The 14,236-nt window shown below is 50.4% G+C and overlaps 67 non-coding genes and 3 pseudogenes across 67 annotated transcripts in view; all 70 read right to left on the bottom strand.

Annotated features, from left to right (window-relative positions):
• Nucleotides 1-8: 8 nt before the first annotated feature.
• On the bottom strand, nucleotides 9-127 carry LOC122148317. The gene has a single exon (XR_006162262.1). It is a non-coding gene; the product is annotated as a 5S ribosomal RNA (ribosomal RNA).
• Nucleotides 128-212: 85 nt separating this feature from the next.
• LOC122148435 lies at nucleotides 213-336 on the bottom strand. Its single transcript, XR_006162378.1, has one exon. It is a non-coding gene; the product is annotated as a 5S ribosomal RNA (ribosomal RNA).
• An 88-nt stretch (nucleotides 337-424) lies between these two features.
• Nucleotides 425-544, bottom strand: LOC122148429. The gene has a single exon (XR_006162371.1). It is a non-coding gene; the product is annotated as a 5S ribosomal RNA (ribosomal RNA).
• An 84-nt stretch (nucleotides 545-628) lies between these two features.
• LOC122148372 lies at nucleotides 629-747 on the bottom strand. Its single transcript, XR_006162317.1, has one exon. It is a non-coding gene; the product is annotated as a 5S ribosomal RNA (ribosomal RNA).
• Nucleotides 748-832: 85 nt separating this feature from the next.
• On the bottom strand, nucleotides 833-957 carry LOC122148401 (annotated as a pseudogene).
• An 84-nt stretch (nucleotides 958-1,041) lies between these two features.
• Nucleotides 1,042-1,160, bottom strand: LOC122148308. The gene has a single exon (XR_006162253.1). It is a non-coding gene; the product is annotated as a 5S ribosomal RNA (ribosomal RNA).
• Nucleotides 1,161-1,245: 85 nt separating this feature from the next.
• On the bottom strand, nucleotides 1,246-1,366 carry LOC122148440. Its single transcript, XR_006162383.1, has one exon. It is a non-coding gene; the product is annotated as a 5S ribosomal RNA (ribosomal RNA).
• An 84-nt stretch (nucleotides 1,367-1,450) lies between these two features.
• Nucleotides 1,451-1,569, bottom strand: LOC122148483. Its single transcript, XR_006162412.1, has one exon. It is a non-coding gene; the product is annotated as a 5S ribosomal RNA (ribosomal RNA).
• An 84-nt stretch (nucleotides 1,570-1,653) lies between these two features.
• LOC122148485 lies at nucleotides 1,654-1,772 on the bottom strand. The gene has a single exon (XR_006162414.1). It is a non-coding gene; the product is annotated as a 5S ribosomal RNA (ribosomal RNA).
• A 90-nt stretch (nucleotides 1,773-1,862) lies between these two features.
• Nucleotides 1,863-1,987, bottom strand: LOC122148427 (annotated as a pseudogene).
• Nucleotides 1,988-2,071: 84 nt separating this feature from the next.
• LOC122148421 lies at nucleotides 2,072-2,190 on the bottom strand. The gene has a single exon (XR_006162365.1). It is a non-coding gene; the product is annotated as a 5S ribosomal RNA (ribosomal RNA).
• Nucleotides 2,191-2,277: 87 nt separating this feature from the next.
• On the bottom strand, nucleotides 2,278-2,396 carry LOC122148486. Its single transcript, XR_006162415.1, has one exon. It is a non-coding gene; the product is annotated as a 5S ribosomal RNA (ribosomal RNA).
• An 85-nt stretch (nucleotides 2,397-2,481) lies between these two features.
• Nucleotides 2,482-2,600, bottom strand: LOC122148297. Its single transcript, XR_006162242.1, has one exon. It is a non-coding gene; the product is annotated as a 5S ribosomal RNA (ribosomal RNA).
• Nucleotides 2,601-2,683: 83 nt separating this feature from the next.
• LOC122148389 lies at nucleotides 2,684-2,802 on the bottom strand. The gene has a single exon (XR_006162334.1). It is a non-coding gene; the product is annotated as a 5S ribosomal RNA (ribosomal RNA).
• An 84-nt stretch (nucleotides 2,803-2,886) lies between these two features.
• Nucleotides 2,887-3,005, bottom strand: LOC122148350. The gene has a single exon (XR_006162295.1). It is a non-coding gene; the product is annotated as a 5S ribosomal RNA (ribosomal RNA).
• Nucleotides 3,006-3,091: 86 nt separating this feature from the next.
• On the bottom strand, nucleotides 3,092-3,210 carry LOC122148487. Its single transcript, XR_006162416.1, has one exon. It is a non-coding gene; the product is annotated as a 5S ribosomal RNA (ribosomal RNA).
• An 84-nt stretch (nucleotides 3,211-3,294) lies between these two features.
• On the bottom strand, nucleotides 3,295-3,413 carry LOC122148399. The gene has a single exon (XR_006162344.1). It is a non-coding gene; the product is annotated as a 5S ribosomal RNA (ribosomal RNA).
• Nucleotides 3,414-3,497: 84 nt separating this feature from the next.
• On the bottom strand, nucleotides 3,498-3,616 carry LOC122148488. Its single transcript, XR_006162417.1, has one exon. It is a non-coding gene; the product is annotated as a 5S ribosomal RNA (ribosomal RNA).
• Nucleotides 3,617-3,705: 89 nt separating this feature from the next.
• Nucleotides 3,706-3,824, bottom strand: LOC122148365. Its single transcript, XR_006162310.1, has one exon. It is a non-coding gene; the product is annotated as a 5S ribosomal RNA (ribosomal RNA).
• Nucleotides 3,825-3,911: 87 nt separating this feature from the next.
• Nucleotides 3,912-4,030, bottom strand: LOC122148489. The gene has a single exon (XR_006162418.1). It is a non-coding gene; the product is annotated as a 5S ribosomal RNA (ribosomal RNA).
• Nucleotides 4,031-4,114: 84 nt separating this feature from the next.
• LOC122148281 lies at nucleotides 4,115-4,233 on the bottom strand. The gene has a single exon (XR_006162226.1). It is a non-coding gene; the product is annotated as a 5S ribosomal RNA (ribosomal RNA).
• An 85-nt stretch (nucleotides 4,234-4,318) lies between these two features.
• Nucleotides 4,319-4,437, bottom strand: LOC122148366. The gene has a single exon (XR_006162311.1). It is a non-coding gene; the product is annotated as a 5S ribosomal RNA (ribosomal RNA).
• An 84-nt stretch (nucleotides 4,438-4,521) lies between these two features.
• On the bottom strand, nucleotides 4,522-4,640 carry LOC122148422. Its single transcript, XR_006162366.1, has one exon. It is a non-coding gene; the product is annotated as a 5S ribosomal RNA (ribosomal RNA).
• Nucleotides 4,641-4,724: 84 nt separating this feature from the next.
• LOC122148445 lies at nucleotides 4,725-4,846 on the bottom strand (annotated as a pseudogene).
• An 85-nt stretch (nucleotides 4,847-4,931) lies between these two features.
• On the bottom strand, nucleotides 4,932-5,050 carry LOC122148339. The gene has a single exon (XR_006162284.1). It is a non-coding gene; the product is annotated as a 5S ribosomal RNA (ribosomal RNA).
• An 84-nt stretch (nucleotides 5,051-5,134) lies between these two features.
• LOC122148392 lies at nucleotides 5,135-5,253 on the bottom strand. The gene has a single exon (XR_006162337.1). It is a non-coding gene; the product is annotated as a 5S ribosomal RNA (ribosomal RNA).
• An 84-nt stretch (nucleotides 5,254-5,337) lies between these two features.
• On the bottom strand, nucleotides 5,338-5,456 carry LOC122148374. The gene has a single exon (XR_006162319.1). It is a non-coding gene; the product is annotated as a 5S ribosomal RNA (ribosomal RNA).
• An 84-nt stretch (nucleotides 5,457-5,540) lies between these two features.
• LOC122148416 lies at nucleotides 5,541-5,659 on the bottom strand. The gene has a single exon (XR_006162360.1). It is a non-coding gene; the product is annotated as a 5S ribosomal RNA (ribosomal RNA).
• An 84-nt stretch (nucleotides 5,660-5,743) lies between these two features.
• Nucleotides 5,744-5,862, bottom strand: LOC122148376. Its single transcript, XR_006162321.1, has one exon. It is a non-coding gene; the product is annotated as a 5S ribosomal RNA (ribosomal RNA).
• Nucleotides 5,863-5,947: 85 nt separating this feature from the next.
• LOC122148490 lies at nucleotides 5,948-6,066 on the bottom strand. The gene has a single exon (XR_006162419.1). It is a non-coding gene; the product is annotated as a 5S ribosomal RNA (ribosomal RNA).
• Nucleotides 6,067-6,151: 85 nt separating this feature from the next.
• LOC122148318 lies at nucleotides 6,152-6,270 on the bottom strand. The gene has a single exon (XR_006162263.1). It is a non-coding gene; the product is annotated as a 5S ribosomal RNA (ribosomal RNA).
• Nucleotides 6,271-6,354: 84 nt separating this feature from the next.
• On the bottom strand, nucleotides 6,355-6,475 carry LOC122148436. Its single transcript, XR_006162379.1, has one exon. It is a non-coding gene; the product is annotated as a 5S ribosomal RNA (ribosomal RNA).
• Nucleotides 6,476-6,560: 85 nt separating this feature from the next.
• Nucleotides 6,561-6,679, bottom strand: LOC122148491. The gene has a single exon (XR_006162420.1). It is a non-coding gene; the product is annotated as a 5S ribosomal RNA (ribosomal RNA).
• An 84-nt stretch (nucleotides 6,680-6,763) lies between these two features.
• Nucleotides 6,764-6,882, bottom strand: LOC122148382. Its single transcript, XR_006162327.1, has one exon. It is a non-coding gene; the product is annotated as a 5S ribosomal RNA (ribosomal RNA).
• An 84-nt stretch (nucleotides 6,883-6,966) lies between these two features.
• On the bottom strand, nucleotides 6,967-7,085 carry LOC122148373. The gene has a single exon (XR_006162318.1). It is a non-coding gene; the product is annotated as a 5S ribosomal RNA (ribosomal RNA).
• An 83-nt stretch (nucleotides 7,086-7,168) lies between these two features.
• LOC122148299 lies at nucleotides 7,169-7,287 on the bottom strand. Its single transcript, XR_006162244.1, has one exon. It is a non-coding gene; the product is annotated as a 5S ribosomal RNA (ribosomal RNA).
• Nucleotides 7,288-7,371: 84 nt separating this feature from the next.
• Nucleotides 7,372-7,490, bottom strand: LOC122148329. The gene has a single exon (XR_006162274.1). It is a non-coding gene; the product is annotated as a 5S ribosomal RNA (ribosomal RNA).
• An 85-nt stretch (nucleotides 7,491-7,575) lies between these two features.
• On the bottom strand, nucleotides 7,576-7,694 carry LOC122148367. The gene has a single exon (XR_006162312.1). It is a non-coding gene; the product is annotated as a 5S ribosomal RNA (ribosomal RNA).
• Nucleotides 7,695-7,778: 84 nt separating this feature from the next.
• LOC122148330 lies at nucleotides 7,779-7,897 on the bottom strand. The gene has a single exon (XR_006162275.1). It is a non-coding gene; the product is annotated as a 5S ribosomal RNA (ribosomal RNA).
• An 86-nt stretch (nucleotides 7,898-7,983) lies between these two features.
• Nucleotides 7,984-8,102, bottom strand: LOC122148492. Its single transcript, XR_006162421.1, has one exon. It is a non-coding gene; the product is annotated as a 5S ribosomal RNA (ribosomal RNA).
• Nucleotides 8,103-8,190: 88 nt separating this feature from the next.
• LOC122148368 lies at nucleotides 8,191-8,309 on the bottom strand. Its single transcript, XR_006162313.1, has one exon. It is a non-coding gene; the product is annotated as a 5S ribosomal RNA (ribosomal RNA).
• An 82-nt stretch (nucleotides 8,310-8,391) lies between these two features.
• On the bottom strand, nucleotides 8,392-8,510 carry LOC122148410. Its single transcript, XR_006162354.1, has one exon. It is a non-coding gene; the product is annotated as a 5S ribosomal RNA (ribosomal RNA).
• A 90-nt stretch (nucleotides 8,511-8,600) lies between these two features.
• On the bottom strand, nucleotides 8,601-8,720 carry LOC122148369. The gene has a single exon (XR_006162314.1). It is a non-coding gene; the product is annotated as a 5S ribosomal RNA (ribosomal RNA).
• An 84-nt stretch (nucleotides 8,721-8,804) lies between these two features.
• On the bottom strand, nucleotides 8,805-8,923 carry LOC122148332. Its single transcript, XR_006162277.1, has one exon. It is a non-coding gene; the product is annotated as a 5S ribosomal RNA (ribosomal RNA).
• Nucleotides 8,924-9,009: 86 nt separating this feature from the next.
• Nucleotides 9,010-9,129, bottom strand: LOC122148437. The gene has a single exon (XR_006162380.1). It is a non-coding gene; the product is annotated as a 5S ribosomal RNA (ribosomal RNA).
• Nucleotides 9,130-9,214: 85 nt separating this feature from the next.
• LOC122148312 lies at nucleotides 9,215-9,333 on the bottom strand. Its single transcript, XR_006162257.1, has one exon. It is a non-coding gene; the product is annotated as a 5S ribosomal RNA (ribosomal RNA).
• Nucleotides 9,334-9,419: 86 nt separating this feature from the next.
• Nucleotides 9,420-9,538, bottom strand: LOC122148298. Its single transcript, XR_006162243.1, has one exon. It is a non-coding gene; the product is annotated as a 5S ribosomal RNA (ribosomal RNA).
• An 85-nt stretch (nucleotides 9,539-9,623) lies between these two features.
• On the bottom strand, nucleotides 9,624-9,742 carry LOC122148418. The gene has a single exon (XR_006162362.1). It is a non-coding gene; the product is annotated as a 5S ribosomal RNA (ribosomal RNA).
• An 89-nt stretch (nucleotides 9,743-9,831) lies between these two features.
• LOC122148493 lies at nucleotides 9,832-9,950 on the bottom strand. The gene has a single exon (XR_006162422.1). It is a non-coding gene; the product is annotated as a 5S ribosomal RNA (ribosomal RNA).
• Nucleotides 9,951-10,036: 86 nt separating this feature from the next.
• LOC122148430 lies at nucleotides 10,037-10,156 on the bottom strand. The gene has a single exon (XR_006162372.1). It is a non-coding gene; the product is annotated as a 5S ribosomal RNA (ribosomal RNA).
• A 91-nt stretch (nucleotides 10,157-10,247) lies between these two features.
• Nucleotides 10,248-10,366, bottom strand: LOC122148384. Its single transcript, XR_006162329.1, has one exon. It is a non-coding gene; the product is annotated as a 5S ribosomal RNA (ribosomal RNA).
• Nucleotides 10,367-10,456: 90 nt separating this feature from the next.
• Nucleotides 10,457-10,576, bottom strand: LOC122148439. The gene has a single exon (XR_006162382.1). It is a non-coding gene; the product is annotated as a 5S ribosomal RNA (ribosomal RNA).
• Nucleotides 10,577-10,662: 86 nt separating this feature from the next.
• LOC122148494 lies at nucleotides 10,663-10,781 on the bottom strand. Its single transcript, XR_006162423.1, has one exon. It is a non-coding gene; the product is annotated as a 5S ribosomal RNA (ribosomal RNA).
• Nucleotides 10,782-10,865: 84 nt separating this feature from the next.
• On the bottom strand, nucleotides 10,866-10,984 carry LOC122148358. Its single transcript, XR_006162303.1, has one exon. It is a non-coding gene; the product is annotated as a 5S ribosomal RNA (ribosomal RNA).
• An 86-nt stretch (nucleotides 10,985-11,070) lies between these two features.
• Nucleotides 11,071-11,190, bottom strand: LOC122148381. Its single transcript, XR_006162326.1, has one exon. It is a non-coding gene; the product is annotated as a 5S ribosomal RNA (ribosomal RNA).
• Nucleotides 11,191-11,291: 101 nt separating this feature from the next.
• LOC122148406 lies at nucleotides 11,292-11,410 on the bottom strand. The gene has a single exon (XR_006162350.1). It is a non-coding gene; the product is annotated as a 5S ribosomal RNA (ribosomal RNA).
• Nucleotides 11,411-11,500: 90 nt separating this feature from the next.
• Nucleotides 11,501-11,619, bottom strand: LOC122148496. The gene has a single exon (XR_006162425.1). It is a non-coding gene; the product is annotated as a 5S ribosomal RNA (ribosomal RNA).
• Nucleotides 11,620-11,705: 86 nt separating this feature from the next.
• LOC122148351 lies at nucleotides 11,706-11,824 on the bottom strand. The gene has a single exon (XR_006162296.1). It is a non-coding gene; the product is annotated as a 5S ribosomal RNA (ribosomal RNA).
• Nucleotides 11,825-11,911: 87 nt separating this feature from the next.
• Nucleotides 11,912-12,031, bottom strand: LOC122148361. The gene has a single exon (XR_006162306.1). It is a non-coding gene; the product is annotated as a 5S ribosomal RNA (ribosomal RNA).
• Nucleotides 12,032-12,114: 83 nt separating this feature from the next.
• Nucleotides 12,115-12,233, bottom strand: LOC122148497. Its single transcript, XR_006162426.1, has one exon. It is a non-coding gene; the product is annotated as a 5S ribosomal RNA (ribosomal RNA).
• An 84-nt stretch (nucleotides 12,234-12,317) lies between these two features.
• Nucleotides 12,318-12,436, bottom strand: LOC122148431. The gene has a single exon (XR_006162373.1). It is a non-coding gene; the product is annotated as a 5S ribosomal RNA (ribosomal RNA).
• An 84-nt stretch (nucleotides 12,437-12,520) lies between these two features.
• Nucleotides 12,521-12,640, bottom strand: LOC122148370. The gene has a single exon (XR_006162315.1). It is a non-coding gene; the product is annotated as a 5S ribosomal RNA (ribosomal RNA).
• Nucleotides 12,641-12,725: 85 nt separating this feature from the next.
• Nucleotides 12,726-12,844, bottom strand: LOC122148498. The gene has a single exon (XR_006162427.1). It is a non-coding gene; the product is annotated as a 5S ribosomal RNA (ribosomal RNA).
• Nucleotides 12,845-12,930: 86 nt separating this feature from the next.
• LOC122148499 lies at nucleotides 12,931-13,049 on the bottom strand. Its single transcript, XR_006162428.1, has one exon. It is a non-coding gene; the product is annotated as a 5S ribosomal RNA (ribosomal RNA).
• Nucleotides 13,050-13,140: 91 nt separating this feature from the next.
• LOC122148385 lies at nucleotides 13,141-13,262 on the bottom strand. Its single transcript, XR_006162330.1, has one exon. It is a non-coding gene; the product is annotated as a 5S ribosomal RNA (ribosomal RNA).
• Nucleotides 13,263-13,352: 90 nt separating this feature from the next.
• Nucleotides 13,353-13,471, bottom strand: LOC122148323. Its single transcript, XR_006162268.1, has one exon. It is a non-coding gene; the product is annotated as a 5S ribosomal RNA (ribosomal RNA).
• Nucleotides 13,472-13,555: 84 nt separating this feature from the next.
• Nucleotides 13,556-13,674, bottom strand: LOC122148500. The gene has a single exon (XR_006162429.1). It is a non-coding gene; the product is annotated as a 5S ribosomal RNA (ribosomal RNA).
• An 84-nt stretch (nucleotides 13,675-13,758) lies between these two features.
• Nucleotides 13,759-13,877, bottom strand: LOC122148411. The gene has a single exon (XR_006162355.1). It is a non-coding gene; the product is annotated as a 5S ribosomal RNA (ribosomal RNA).
• An 87-nt stretch (nucleotides 13,878-13,964) lies between these two features.
• On the bottom strand, nucleotides 13,965-14,084 carry LOC122148415. The gene has a single exon (XR_006162359.1). It is a non-coding gene; the product is annotated as a 5S ribosomal RNA (ribosomal RNA).
• Nucleotides 14,085-14,168: 84 nt separating this feature from the next.
• LOC122148383 overlaps nucleotides 14,169-14,236 on the bottom strand; it is a 119-nt gene continuing 51 nt past the window's right edge. The window contains exon 1 of the ribosomal RNA XR_006162328.1: nucleotides 14,169-14,236. This exon is cut by the window's right edge and continues 51 nt beyond it. This is a non-coding gene — a ribosomal RNA (5S ribosomal RNA).

Below are 14,236 nucleotides of genomic sequence, written 5' to 3' on the forward strand. Positions count from 1 at the left end.
AAAACTAAAGCTTACAGCACCTGGTATTCCCAGGCGGTCTCCCATCCAAGTACTAACCAGGCCCGACCCTACTTAGCTTCCGAGATCAGACGAGATCGGGCGCGCTCAGGGTGGTATGGCCGTAAGCGAGGGCAGCTGCAAAGTGTGGGCTATTTAAAGATCAGCAACCCTAATGAGCAATGTATTAGATCCATAGAGACAAAAAAAACTAAAGCTTACAGCACCTGGTATTCCCAGGCGGTCTCCCATCCAAGTAGTACTAACCAGGCCCGACCCTGCTTAGCTTCCGAGATCAGACGAGAGATCGGGCGCGCTCAGGGTGGTATGGCCGTAAGCGGGGGCTGCTGCAAAGTGTGGGCTATTTAAAGATCGGCAACCCTAATGCGCAATGTATTAGATCCATATAGTGACAAAAAAAAACTAAAGCTTACAGCACCTGGTATTCCCAGGCGGTCTCCCATCCAAGTACTAACCAGGCCCGACCCTGCTTAGCTTTACGAGATCAGACGAGATCGGGCGCGCTTAGGGTGGTATGGCCGTAAGCGAGGGCTGCTGCAAAGTGTGGGCTATTTAAAGATCAGCAACCCTAATGCTCAATGTATTAGATCCATATAGAAAAAAAAACTAAAGCTTAAAGCACCTGGTATTCCCAGGCGGTCTCCCATCCAAGTACTAACCAGGCCCGACCCTGCTTAGCTTCCGAGATCAGACGAGATCGGGCGCGCTCAGGGTGGTATGGCCGTAAGCGAGGGCTGCTGCAAAGTGTGGGCTATTTAAAGATCAGCCACCCTAATGTGCAATGTATTAGATCCATTTGAGAAAAAAAAACTAAAGCTTACAGCACCTGGTATTCCCAGGCGGTCTCCCATCCAAGTACTAACCAGGCCCGACCCTGCTTAGCTTCCGAGATCAGACGAGATAGGGATCGGGCGCGCTCAGGGTGGTATGGCCGTAAGCGAGGGCTGCTGCAAAGTGTGGGCTATTTAAAGATCAGCAACCCTAATGCGCAATGTATTAGATTCATATAGACAAAAAAACTAAAGCTTACAGCACCTGGTATTCCCAGGCGGTCTCCCATTCAAGTACTAACCAGGCCCGACCCTGCTTAGCTTCCGAGATCAGACGAGATCGGGCGCGCTCAGGGTGGTATGGCCGTAAGCGAGGGCTGCTGCAAAGTGTGGGCTATTTAAAGATCAGCAACCCTAATGCGCAATGTATTAGATCCATATATACAAAAAAAACTAAAGCTTACAGCACCTGGTATTCCCAGGCGGTCTCCCATCCAAGTACTAACCAGGTCTGACCCTGCTTAGCTTCCGAGATCAGACGAGATCTGGGGCGCGCTCAGGGTGGTATGGCCGTAAGCGAGGGCTGCTGCAAAGTGTGGGCTATTTAAAGATCAGCAACCCTAATGCGCATGTATTAGATCCATATAGAAAAAAAAAACTAAAGCTTACAGCACCTGGTATTCCCAGGCGGTCTCCCATCCAAGTACTAACCAGGCCCGACCCTGCTTAGCTTCCGAGATCAGACGAGATCGGGCGCGCTCAGGGTGGTATGGCCGTAAGCGAGGGCTGCTGCAAAGTGTGGGCTATTTAAAGATCAGCCACCCTAATGCGCAATGTATTAGATCCATATAGACAAAAAAACTAAAGCTTACAGCACCTGGTATTCCCAGGCGGTCTCCCATCCAAGTACTAACCAGGCCCGACCCTGCTTAGCTTCCGAGATCAGACGAGATCGGGCGCGCTCAGGGTGGTATGGCCGTAAGCGAGGGCTGCTGCAAAGTGGTGGGCTATTTAAAGATCAGCAACCCTAATGCGCAATGTATTAGATCCATATAGAAAAAAAAAAAAAACTAAAGCTTACAGCACCTGGTATTCCCAGGCGGTCTCCCATCCAAGTACTAACCAGGCCCGACCCTGCTTAGCTTCCGAGATCAGACGAGATCGGGCGCGGTCGCGCTCAGGGTGGTATGTCCGTAAGCGAGGGCTGCTGCAAAGTGTGGGCTATTTAAAGATCAGCAACCCTAATGCGCAATGTATTAGATCCATATAGATAAAAAAACTAAAGCTTACAGCACCTGGTATTCCCAGGCGGTCTCCCATCCAAGTACTAACCAGGCCCGACCCTGCTTAGCTTCCGAGATCAGACTAGATCGGGCGCGCTCAGGGTGGTATGGCCTTAAGCGAGGGCTGCTGCAAAGTGTGGGCTATTTAAAGATCAGCAACCATAATGCGCAATGTATATTAGATCCATGAGAAAAAAAAAAACTAAAGCTTACAGCACCTGGTATTCCCAGGCGGTCTCCCATCCAAGTACTAACCAGGCCCGACCCTGCTTAGCTTCCGAGATCAGACGAGATCGGGCGCGCTCAGGGTGGTATGGCCGTAAGCGAGGGCTGCTGCAAAGTGTGGGCTATTTAAAGATCAGCAACCCTAATGCGCAATGTATTAGATCCATATTGAAAAAAAAAACTAAAGCTTACAGCACCTGGTATTCCCAGGCGGTCTCCCATCCAAGTACTAACCAGGCCCGACCCTGCTTAGCTTCCGAGATCAGACGAGATCGGGAGCGCTCAGGGTGGTATGGCCGTAAGCGAGGGCTGCTGCAAAGTGTGGGCTATTTAAAGATCAGCAACCCTAATGCGCATGTATTAGATCCATATAGACAAAAAAACTAAAGCTTACAGCACCTGGTATTCCAAGGCGGTCTCCCATCCAAGTACTAACCAGGCCCGACCCTGCTTAGCTTCCGAGATCAGACGAGATCGGGCGCGCTCAGGGTGGTATGTCCGTAAGCGAGGGCTGCTGCAAAGTGTGGGCTATTTAAAGATCAGCAACCCTAATGCGCAATGTATTAGATCCATATAGACAAAAAAACTAAAGCTTACAGCACCTGGTATTCCCAGGCGGTCTCCCATCCAAGTACTAACCAGGCCCGACCCTGCTTAGCTTCCGAGATCAGACGAGATCGGGCGCGCTCAGGGTGGTATGTCCGTAAGCGAGGGCTGCTGCAAAGTGTGGGCTATTTAAAGATCAGCAACCCTAATGCGCAATGTATTAGATCCATATAGAAAAAAAAAAACTAAAGCTTACAGCACCTGGTATTCCCAGGCGGTCTCCCATCCAAGTACTAACCAGGCCCGACCCTGCTTAGCTTCCGAGATCAGACGAGATCGGGCGCGCTCAGGGTGGTATGGCCGTAAGCGAGGGCTGCTGCAAAGTGTGGGCTATTTAAAGATCAGCAACCCTAATGCGCAATGTATTAGATCCATATAGATAAAAAAACTAAAGCTTGCAGCACCTGGTATTCCCAGGCGGTCTCCCATCCAAGTACTAACCAGGCCCGACCCTGCTTAGCTTCCGAGATCAGACGAGATCGGGCGCGCTCAGGGTGGTATGTCCGTAAGCGAGGGCTGCTGCAAAGTGTGGGCTATTTAAAGATCAGCAACCCTAATGCGCAATGTATTAGATCCATATAGAAAAAAAAACTAAAGCTTACAGCACCTGGTATTCCCAGGCGGTCTCCCATCCAAGTACTAACCAGGCCCGACCCTGCTTAGCTTCCGAGATCAGACGAGATCGGGCGCGCTCAGGGTGGTATGGCCGTAAGCGAGGGCTGCTGCAAAGTGTGGGCTATTTAAAGATCAGCAACCCTAATGCGCAATGTATTAGATCCATATAGATAGAAAAAAAAAACTAAAGCTTACAGCACCTGGTATTCCCAGGCGGTCTCCCATCCAATTACTAACCAGGCCCGACCCTGCTTAGCTTCCGAGATCAGACGAGATCGGGCGCGCTCAGGGTGGTATGGCCGTAAGCGAGGGCTGCTGCAAAGTGTGGGCTATTTAAAGATCAGCCACCCTAATGTGCAGTATATTAGATCAATTTTGATAAAAAAAAAACTAAAGCTTACAGCACCTGGTATTCCCAGGCGGTCTCCCATCCAAGTACTAACCAGGCCCGACCCTGCTTAGCTTCCGAGATCAGACGAGATCGGGCGCGCTCAGGGTGGTATGGCCGTAAGCGAGGGCTGCTGCAAAGTGTGGGCTATTTAAAGATCAGCAACCCTAATGCGCAATGTATTAGATCCATATAGATAAAAAAACTAAAGCTTACAGCACCTGGTATTCCCAGGCGGTCTCCCATCCAAGTACTAACCAGGCCCGACCCTGCTTAGCTTCCGAGATCAGACGAGATCGGGCGCGTTCAGGGTGGTATGGCCGTAAGCGAGGGCTGCTGCAAAGTGTGGGCTATTTTAAAGATCAGCAACCCTAATGCTCAATGTATTAGATCCATATAGATAAAAAAACTAAAGCTTACAGCACCTGGTATTCCCAGGCGGTCTCCCATCCAAGTACTAACCAGGCCCGACCCTGCTTAGCTTCCGAGATCAGACGAGATCGGGCGCGCTCAGGGTGGTATGGGCGTAAGCGAGGGCTGCTGCAAAGTGTGGGCTATTTAAAGATCAGCAACCCTAATGCGCAATGTATTAGATCCATATAGAAAAAAAAACTAAAGCTTACAGCACCTGGTATTCCCAGGCGCTCTCCCATCCAAGTACTAACCAGGCCCGACCCTGCTTAGCTTCCGAGATCAGACGAGATCGGGCGCGCTCAGGGTGGTATGTCCGTAAGCGAGGGCTGCTGCAAAGTGTGGGCTATTTAAAGATCAGCAACCCTAATGCGCAATGTATTAGATCCATATAGAAAAAAAAACTAAAGCTTGCAGCACCTGGTATTCCCAGGCGGTCTCTCCCATCCAAAGTACTAACCAGGCCCGACCCTGCTTAGCTTCCGAGATCAGACGAGATCGGGCGCGCTCAGGGTGGTATGGCCGTAAGCGAGGGCTGCTGCAAAGTGTGGGCTATTTAAAGATCAGCAACCCTAATGCGCAATGTATTAGATCCATATAGAAAAAAAAAACTAAAGCTTACAGCACCTGGTATTCCCAGGCGGTCTCCCATCCAAGTACTAACCAGGCCCGACCCTGCTTAGCTTCCGAGATCAGACGAGATCGTGCGCGCTCAGGGTGGTATGGCCGTAAGCGAGGGCTGCTGCAAAGTGTGGGCTATTTAAAGATCAGCCACCCTAATGTGCAATGTATTAGATCCATATAGAGAAAAAAACTAAAGCTTACAGCACCTGGTATTCCCAGGCGGTCTCCCATCCAAGTACTAACCAGGCCCGACCCTGCTTAGCTTCCGAGATCAGACGAGATCGGGTGCGCTCAGGGTGGTATGGCCGTAAGCGAGGGCTGCTGCAAAGTGTGGGCTATTTAAAGATCAGCAACCCTAATGCGCAATGTATTAGATCCATATAGAAAAAAAAACTAAAGCTTACAGCTCCTGGTATTCCCAGGCGGTCTCCCATCCAAGTACTAACCAGGCCCGACCCTGCTTAGCTTCCGAGATCAGACGAGATCAGGCGCGCTCAGGGTGGTATGGCCGTAAGCGAGGGCTGCTGCAAAGTGTGGGCTATTTAAAGATCAGCAACCCTAATGCGCAATGTATTAGATCCATATAGATAAAAAAACTAAAGCTTACAGCACCTGGTATTCCCAGGCGGTCTCCCATCCAAGTACTAACCAGGCGCGACCCTGCTTAGCTTCCGAGATCAGACGAGATCGGGCGCGCTTAGGGTGGTATGGCCGTAAGCGAGGGCTGCTGCAAAGTGTGGGCTATTTAAAGATCAGCAACCCTAATGCGCAATGTATTAGATCCATATAGACAAAAAAACTAAAGCTTACAGCACCTGGTATTACCAGGCGGTCTCCCATCCAAGTACTAACCAGGCCCGACCCTGCTTAGCTTCCGAGATCAGACGAGATCGGGCGCGCTCAGGGTGGTATGGCCGTAAGCGAGGGCTGCTGCAAAGTGTGGGCTATTTAAAGATCAGCAACCCTAATGCGCAATGTATTAGATGCATATAGAAAAAAAAAACTAAAGCTTACAGCACCTGGTATTCCCAGGCGGTCTCCCATCCAAGTACTAACCAGGCCCGACCCTGCTTAGCTTCCGAGATCAGACGAGATCGGGCGCGCTCAGGGTGGTATGGCCGTAAGCGAGGGCTGCTGCAAAGTGTGGTCTATTTAAAGATCAGCAACCCTAATGCGCAATGTATTAGATCCATATAGACAAAAAAAACTAAAGCTTACAGCACCTGGTATTCCCAGGCGGTCTCCCATCCAAGTACTAACCAGGCCCGACCCTGCTTAGCTTCCGAGATCAGACGAGATCGGGCGCGCTCAGGGTGGTATGGCCGTAAGTGAGGGCTGCTGCAAAGTGTGTGCTATTCAAAGATCAGCAACCCTAATGCTCAATGTATTAGATCCATATTGACGAAAAATCTAAAGCTTACAGCACCTGGTATTCCCAGGCGGTCTCCCATCCAAATACTAACCAGGCCTGACCCTGTTTAGCTTCCGAGATCAGACGAGAGATCGGGCGCGCTCAGGGTGGTATGGCCGTAAGCGAGGGCTGCTGCAAAGTGTGGGCTATTTAAAGATCAGCAACCCTAATGCGCAATGTATTAGATCCATATAGAAAAAAAAAACTAAAGCTTACAGCACCTGGTATTCCCAGGCGGTCTCCCATCCAAGTACTAACCAGGCCCGACCCTGCTTAGCTTCCGAGATCAGACGAGATCGGGCGCGCTCAGGGTGGTATGGCCGTAAGCGAGGGCTGCTGCAAAGTGTGGGCTATTTAAAGATCAGCAACCCTAATGCGCATGTATTAGATCCATATAGAAAAAAAAAACTAAAGCTTACAGCACCTGGTATTCCCAGGCGGTCTCCCATCCAAGTACTAACCAGGCCCGACCCTGCTTAGCTTCCGAGATCAGACGAGATAGGGCGCGCTCAGGGTGGTATGGCCGTAAGCGAGGGCTGCTGCAAAGTGTGGGCTATTAAAAGATCAGCAACCCTAATGCGCAATGTATTAGATCCATATAGACAAAAAAACTAAAGCTTACAGCACCTGGTAATCCCAGGCGGTCTCCCATCCAAGTACTAACCAGGCCCGACCCTGCTTAGCTTCCGAGATCAGACGAGATCGGGCGCGCTCAGGGTGGTATGGCCGTAAGCGAGGGCAGCTGCAAAGTGTGGGCTATTTAAAGATCAGCAACCCTAATGCGCAATGTATTAGATCCATATAGAAAAAAAACTAAAGCTTACAGCACCTGGTATTCCCAGGCGGTCTCCCATCCAAGTACTAACCAGGCCCGACCCTGCTTAGCTTCCGAGATCAGACGAGATCGGGCGCGCTCAGGGTGGTATGGCTGTAAGCGAGGGCTGCTGCAAAGTGTGGTCTATTTAAAGATCAGCAACCCTAATGCGCAATGTATTAGATCCATATAGAAAAAAAAACTAAAGCTTGCAGCACCTGGTATTCCCAGGCGGTCTCCCATCCAAGTACTAACCAGGCCCGACCCTGCTTAGCTTCCGAGATCAGACGAGATCGGGCGCGCTCAGGGTGGTATGGCCGTAAGCGAGGGCTGTTGCAAAGTGTGGGCTATTTAAAGATCAGCAACCCTAATGCGCAATGTATTAGATCCATATAGAAAAAAAAAACTAAAGCTTACAGCACCTGGTATTCCCAGGCGGTCTCCCATCCAAGTACTAACCAGGCCCGACCCTGCTTAGCTTCCGAGATCAGACGAGATCGGGCGCGCTCAGGGTGGTATGGCCGGAAGCGAGGGCTGCTGCAAAGTGTGGGCTATTTAAAGATCAGCCACCCTAATGCGCAATGTATTAGATCCATATAGAAAAAAAAACTAAAGCTTGCAGCACCTGGTATTCCCAGGCGGTCTCCCATCCAAGTACTAACCAGGCCCGACCCTGCTTAGCTTCCGAGATCAGACGAGATCGGGCGCGCTCAGGGTGGTATGGCCGTAAGCGAGGGCTGCTGCAAAGTGTGGGCTATTTAAAGATCAGCAACCCTAATGCGCAATGTATTAGATCCATATACACAAAAAAAAACTAAAGCTTACAGCACCTGGTATTCCCAGGCGGTCTCCCATCCAAGTACTAACCAGGCCCGACCCTGCTTAGCTTCCGAGATCAGACGAGATCGGGCGCGCTCAGGGTGGTATGGCCGTAAGCGAGGGCTGCTGCAAAGTGTGGGCTATTTAAAGATCAGCAACCCTAATGCGCAATGTATTAGATCCATATTGAAAAAAAAAAAAACTAAAGCTTACAGCACCTGGTATTCCCAGGCGGTCTCCCATCCAAGTACTAACCAGGCCCGACCCTGCTTAGCTTCGGAGATCAGACGAGATCGGGCGCGCTCAGGGTGGTATGGCCGTAAGCGAGGGCTGCTGCAAAGTGTGGGCTATTTAAAGATCAGCAACCCTAATGCGCAATGTATTAGATCATATAGAAAAAAAACTAAAGCTTACAGCACCTGGTATTCCCAGGCGGTCTCCCATCCAAATACTAACCAGGCCTGACCCTGTTTAGCTTCCGAGATCAGACGAGATCGGGCGCGCTCAGGGTGGTATGGCCGTAAGCGAGGGCTGCTGCAAAGTGTGGGCTATTTAAAGATCAGCAACCCTAATGCGCAATGTATTAGATCCATATAGATAGAAAAAAAAAAACTAAAGCTTACAGCACCTGGTATTCCCAGGCGGTCTCCCATCCAAGTACTAACCAGGCCCGACCCTGCTTAGCTTCCGAGATCAGACGAGATCGGGCGCGCTCAGGGTGGTATGGCCCGTAAGCGAGGGCTGCTGCAAAGTGTGGGCTATTTAAAGATCAGCAACCCTAATGCGCAATGTATTAGATCCATATAGAAAAAAAAACTAAAGCTTGCAGCACCTGGTATTCCCAGGCGGTCTCCCATCCAAGTACTAACCAGGCCCGACCCTGCTTAGCTTCCGAGATCAGACGAGATCGGGCGCGCTCAGGGTGGTATGGCCGTAAGCGAGGGCTGCTGCAAAGTGTGGGCTATTTAAAGATCAGCAACCCTAATGTGCAATGTATTAGATCAATATAGAGAAAAAAAAACTAAAGCTTACAGCACCTGGTATTCCCAGGCGGTCTCCCATCCAAGTACTAACCAGGCCGACCCCCTGCTTAGCTTCCGAGATCATACGAGATCGGGCGCGCTCAGGGTGGTATGGCCGTAAGCGAGGGCTGCTGCAAAGTGTGGGGCTATTTAAAGATCAGCAACCCTAATGCGCAATGTATTAGATCCATATAGACAAAAAAACTAAAGCTTACAGCACCTGGTATTCCCAGGCGGTCTCCCATCCAAGTACTAACCAAGCCCGACCCTGCTTAGCTTCCGAGATCAGACGAGATCGGGCGCGCTCAGGGTGGTATGGCCGTAAGCGAGGGCTGCTGCAAAGTGTGGGCTATTTAAAGATCAGCAACCCTAATGCGCAATGTATTAGATCCATATAGAGAAAAAAAAACTAAAGCTTACAGCACCTGGTATTCCCAGGCGGTCTCCCATCCAAGTACTAACCAGGCCCGACCCTGCTTAGCTTCCGAGATCAGACGAGATCGGGCGCGGTCAGGGTGGTATGGCCGTAAGCGAGGGCTGCTGCAAAGTGTGGGCTATTTAAAGATCAGCAACCTTAATGCGCAATGTATTAGATCCATATAGACAAAAAAAACTAAAGCTTACAGCACCTGGTATTCCCAGGCGGTCTCCCATCCAAGTACTAACCAGGCCCGACCCTGCTTAGCTTCCGAGATCAGACGAGCTCGGGCGCGCTCAGGGTGTTATGGCCGTAAGCGAGGGCTGCTGCAAAGTGTGGGCTATTTAAAGATCAGCCACCCTAATGTGCAATGTATTAGATCCATTGACGAAAAAAAAAAAAACTAAAGCTTACAGCACCTGGTATTCCCAGGCGGTCTCCCATCCAAGTACTAACCAGGCCCGACCCTGCTTAGCTTCCGAGATCAGACGAGATCGGGCGCGCTCAGGGTGGTATGGCCGTAAGCGAGGGCTGCTGCAAAGTGTGGGCTATTTAAAGATCAGCAACCCTAATGCGCAATGTATTAGATCCATATAGACAAAAAAAAACTAAAGCTTACAGCACCTGGTATTCCCAGGGCGGTCTCCCATCCAAGTACTAACCAGGCCCGACCCTGCTTAGCTTTCGAGATCAGACGAGATCGGGCGCGCTTAGGGTGGTATGGCCGTAAGCGAGGGGCTGCTGCAAAGTGTGGGCTATTTAAAGATCAGCAACCCTAACCCTAATGCGCAATGTATTAGATCCATATAGATAAAAAAACTAAAGCTTACAGCACCTGGTATTCCCAGGCGGTCTCCCATCCAAGTACTAACCAGGCCCGACCCTGCTTAGCTTCCGAGATCAGACGAGATCGGGCGCGCTCAGGTTGGTATGGCCGTAAGAGAGGGCTGCTGCAAAGTGTGGGCTATTTAAAGATCAGCCAACCCTAATGCGCAATGTATTAGATCCATTTTGATAAAACAAAAAAACTAAAGCTTACAGCACCTGGTAATCCCAGGCGGTCTCCCATCCAAGTACTAACCAGGCCCGACCCTGCTTAGCTTCCGAGATCAGACGAGACTCGGGCGCGCTTAGGGTGGTATGGCCGTAAGCGAGGGCTGCTGCAAAGTGTGGGCTATTTAAAGATCAGCAACCCTAATGCGCAATGTATTAGATCCATATAGACAAAAAAAAACTAAAGCTTACAGCACCTGGTATTCCCAGGCGGTCTCCCATCCAAGTACTAACCAGGCCCGACCCTGCTTAGCTTCCGAGATCAGACGAGATCGGGCGCGCTCAGGGTGGTATGGCCGTAAGCGAGGGCTGCTGCAAAGTGTGGGCTATTTAAAGATCAGCAACCCTAATGCGCAATGTATTAGATCCATATAGATAAAAAAACTAAAGCTTGCAGCACCTGGTATTCCCAGGCGGTCTCCCATCCAAGTACTAACCAGGCCCGACCCTGCTTAGCTTCCGAGATCAGACGAGATCGGGCGTGCTCAGGGTGGTATGGCCGTAAGCGAGGGCTGCTGCAAAGTGTGGGCTATTTAAAGATCAGCAACCCTAATGCGCAATGTATTAGATCCATATAGACGAAAAAAAACTAAAGCTTACAGCACCTGGTATTCCCAGGCGGTCTCCCATCCAAGTACTAACCAGGCCCGACCCCTGCTTAGCTTCCGAGATCAGACGAGATCGGGCGCGCTCAGGGTGGTATGGCCGTAAGCGAGGGCTGCTGCAAAGTGTGTGCTGCTGCAAAGTGTGTGCTATTCAAAGATCAGCAACCCTAATGCGCAATGTATTAGATCCATATAGACAAAAAAACTAAAGCTTGCAGCACCTGGTATTCCCAGGCGGTCTCCCATCCAAGTACTAACCAGGCCCGACCCTGCTTAGCTTCCGAGATCAGACGAGATTGGGCGCGCTCAGGGTGGTATGGCCGTAAGCGAGGGCTGCTGCAAAGTGTGGGCTATTTAAAGATCAGCAACCCTAATGCGCAATGTATTAGATCCATATAGACAAAAAAAAAAAAACTAAAGCTTACAGCACCTGGTATTCCCAGGCGGTCTCCCATCCAAGTACTAACCAGGCCCGACCCTGCTTAGCTTCCGAGATCAGACGAGATCGGGCGCGCTCAGGGTGGTATGGCCGTAAGCGAGGGCTGCTGCAAAGTGTGGGCTATTTAAAGATCAGCAACCCTAATGCGCAATGTATTAGATCAATTTTGACGAAAAACTACTAAAGCTTACAGCACCTGGTATTCCCAGGCGGTCTCCCATCCAAGTACTAACCAGGCCCGACCCTGCTTAGCTTCCGAGATCAGACGAGATCGGGCGCGCTCAGGGTGGTATGTCCGTAAGCGAGGGCTGCTGCAAAGTGTGGGCTATTTAAAGATCAGCAACCCTAATGCGCAATGTATTAGGTCCATATTGACAAAAAAAAAACTAAAGCTTACAGCACCTGGTATTCCCAGGCGGTCTCCCATCCAAGTACTAACCCAGGCCCGACCCTGCTTAGCTTCCGAGATCAGACGAGATCGGGCGCGCTCAGGGTGGTATGGCCGTAAGCGAGGGCTGCTGCAAAGTGTGGGCTATTTTAAGATCAGCAACCTTAATGCGCAATGTATTAGATCCATATAGAAAAAAAACTAAAGCTTACAGCACCTGGTATTCCCAGGCGGTCTCCCATCCAAGTACTAACCAGGCCCGACCCTGCTTAGCTTCCGAGATCAGACGAGATCGGGCGCGCTCAGGGTGGTATGGCCGTAAGCGAGGGCTGCTGCAAAGTGTGGGCTATTTAAAGATCAGCAACCCTAATGCGCAATGTATTAGATCCATATAGACAAAAAAACTAAAGCTTACAGCACCTGGTATTCCCAGGCGGTCTCCCATCCAAGTACTAACCAGGCCCGACCCTGCTTAGCTTCCGAGATGAGACGAGATCGGGCGCGCTCAGGGTGGTATGGACGTAAGCGAGGGCTGCTGCAAAGTGTGGGCTATTTAAAGATCAGCAACCCTAATGCTCAATGTATTAGATCCATATTGACGAAAAAAATAAAGCTTACAGCACCTGGTATTCCCAGGCGGTCTCCCATCCAAGTACTAACCAGGCCCGACCCTGCTTAGCTTCCGAGATCAGACGAGATCGGGCGCGCTCAGGGTGGTATGGCCCGTAAGCGAGGGCTGCTGCAAAGTGTGGTCTATTTAAAGATCAGCAACCCTAATGCGCAATGTATTAGATCCATATAGAAAAAAAAAACTAAAGCTTACAGCACCTGGTATTCCCAGGCGGTCTCCCATCCAAGTACTAACCAGGCCCGACCCTGCTTAGCTTCCGAGATCAGACGAGATCGGGCGCGCTCAGGGTGGTATGGCCGTAAGCGAGGGCTGCTGCAAAGTGTGGGCTATTTAAAGATCAGCAACCCTAATGCGCAATATATTAGATCCATATTTTGAAAAAAAAACTAAAGCTTACAGCACCTGGTATTCCCAGGCGGTCTCCCATCCAAGTACTAACCAGGCCCGACCCTGCTTAGCTTCCGAGATCAGACGAGATCGGGCGCGCTCAGGGTGGTATGGCCGTAAGCGAGGGCTGCTGCAAAGTGTGGGCTATTTAAAGATCAGCAACCCTAATGCGCAATGTATTAGATCCATATAGACGAAAAAAAAAAAAACTAAAGCTTACAGCACCTGGTATTCCCAGGCGGTCTCCCATCCAAGTACTAACCAGGCCCGACCCTGCTGCTTAGCTTCCGAGATCAGACGAGATCGGGCGCGCTCAGGGTGGTATGGCCGTAAGCGAGGGATGCTGCAAAGTGTGGGCTATTTAAAGATCAGCAACCCTAATGCGCAATGTATTAGGTCCATATTGACAAAAAAAAAAAAACTAAAGCTTACAGCACCTGGTATTCCCAGGCGGTCTCCCATCCAAGTACTAACCAGGCCCGACCCTGCTTAGCTTCCGAGATCAGACGAGATCGGGCGCGCTTAGGGTGGTATGGCCGTAAGCGAGGGCTGCTGCAAAGTGTGGGATATTCAAAGATCAGCCACCCTAATCTGCAGTATATTAGATCAATTTAGACAAAAAAACTAAAGCTTACAGCACCTGGTATTCCCAGGCGGTCTCCCATCCAAGTACTAACCAGGCCCGACCCTGCTTAGCTTCCGAGATCAGACGAGATCGGGCGCGCTCAGGGTGGTATGGCCGTAAGCGAGGGCTGCTGCAAAGTGTGGGCTATTTAAAGATCAGCAACCCTAATGCGCAATGTATTAGATCATATAGAGAAAAAAAACTAAAGCTTACAGCACCTGGTATTCCCAGGCGGTCTCCCATCCAAATACTAACCAGGCCTGACCCTGTTTAGCTTCCGAGATCAGACGAGATCGGGCGCGCTCAGGGTGGTATGGCCGTAAGCGAGGGCTGCTGCAAAGTGTGGGCTATTTAAAGATCAGCAACCCTAATGCGCATGTATTAGATCCATTTTGACGATAAAAAAAACTAAAGCTTACAGCACCTGGTATTCCCAGGCGGGTCTCCCATCCAAGTACTAACCAGGCCCGACCCTGCTTAGCTTCCGAGATCAGACGAGATCGGGCGCGCTCAGGGTGGTATGTCCGTAAGCGAGGGCTGCTGCAAAGTGTGGGCTATTTAAAGATCAGCAACCCTAATGCGCAATGTATTAGATCCATATAGACAAAAAAACTAAAGCTTACAGCACCTGGTATTCCCAGGCGGTCTCCCATCCAAGTACTAACCAAGCCCGACCCTGCTTAG

This window comes from Cyprinus carpio, chromosome A17 (assembly GCF_018340385.1).
Source record: "Cyprinus carpio isolate SPL01 chromosome A17, ASM1834038v1, whole genome shotgun sequence".
Classification (NCBI taxonomy): domain Eukaryota; kingdom Metazoa; phylum Chordata; class Actinopteri; order Cypriniformes; family Cyprinidae; genus Cyprinus; species Cyprinus carpio.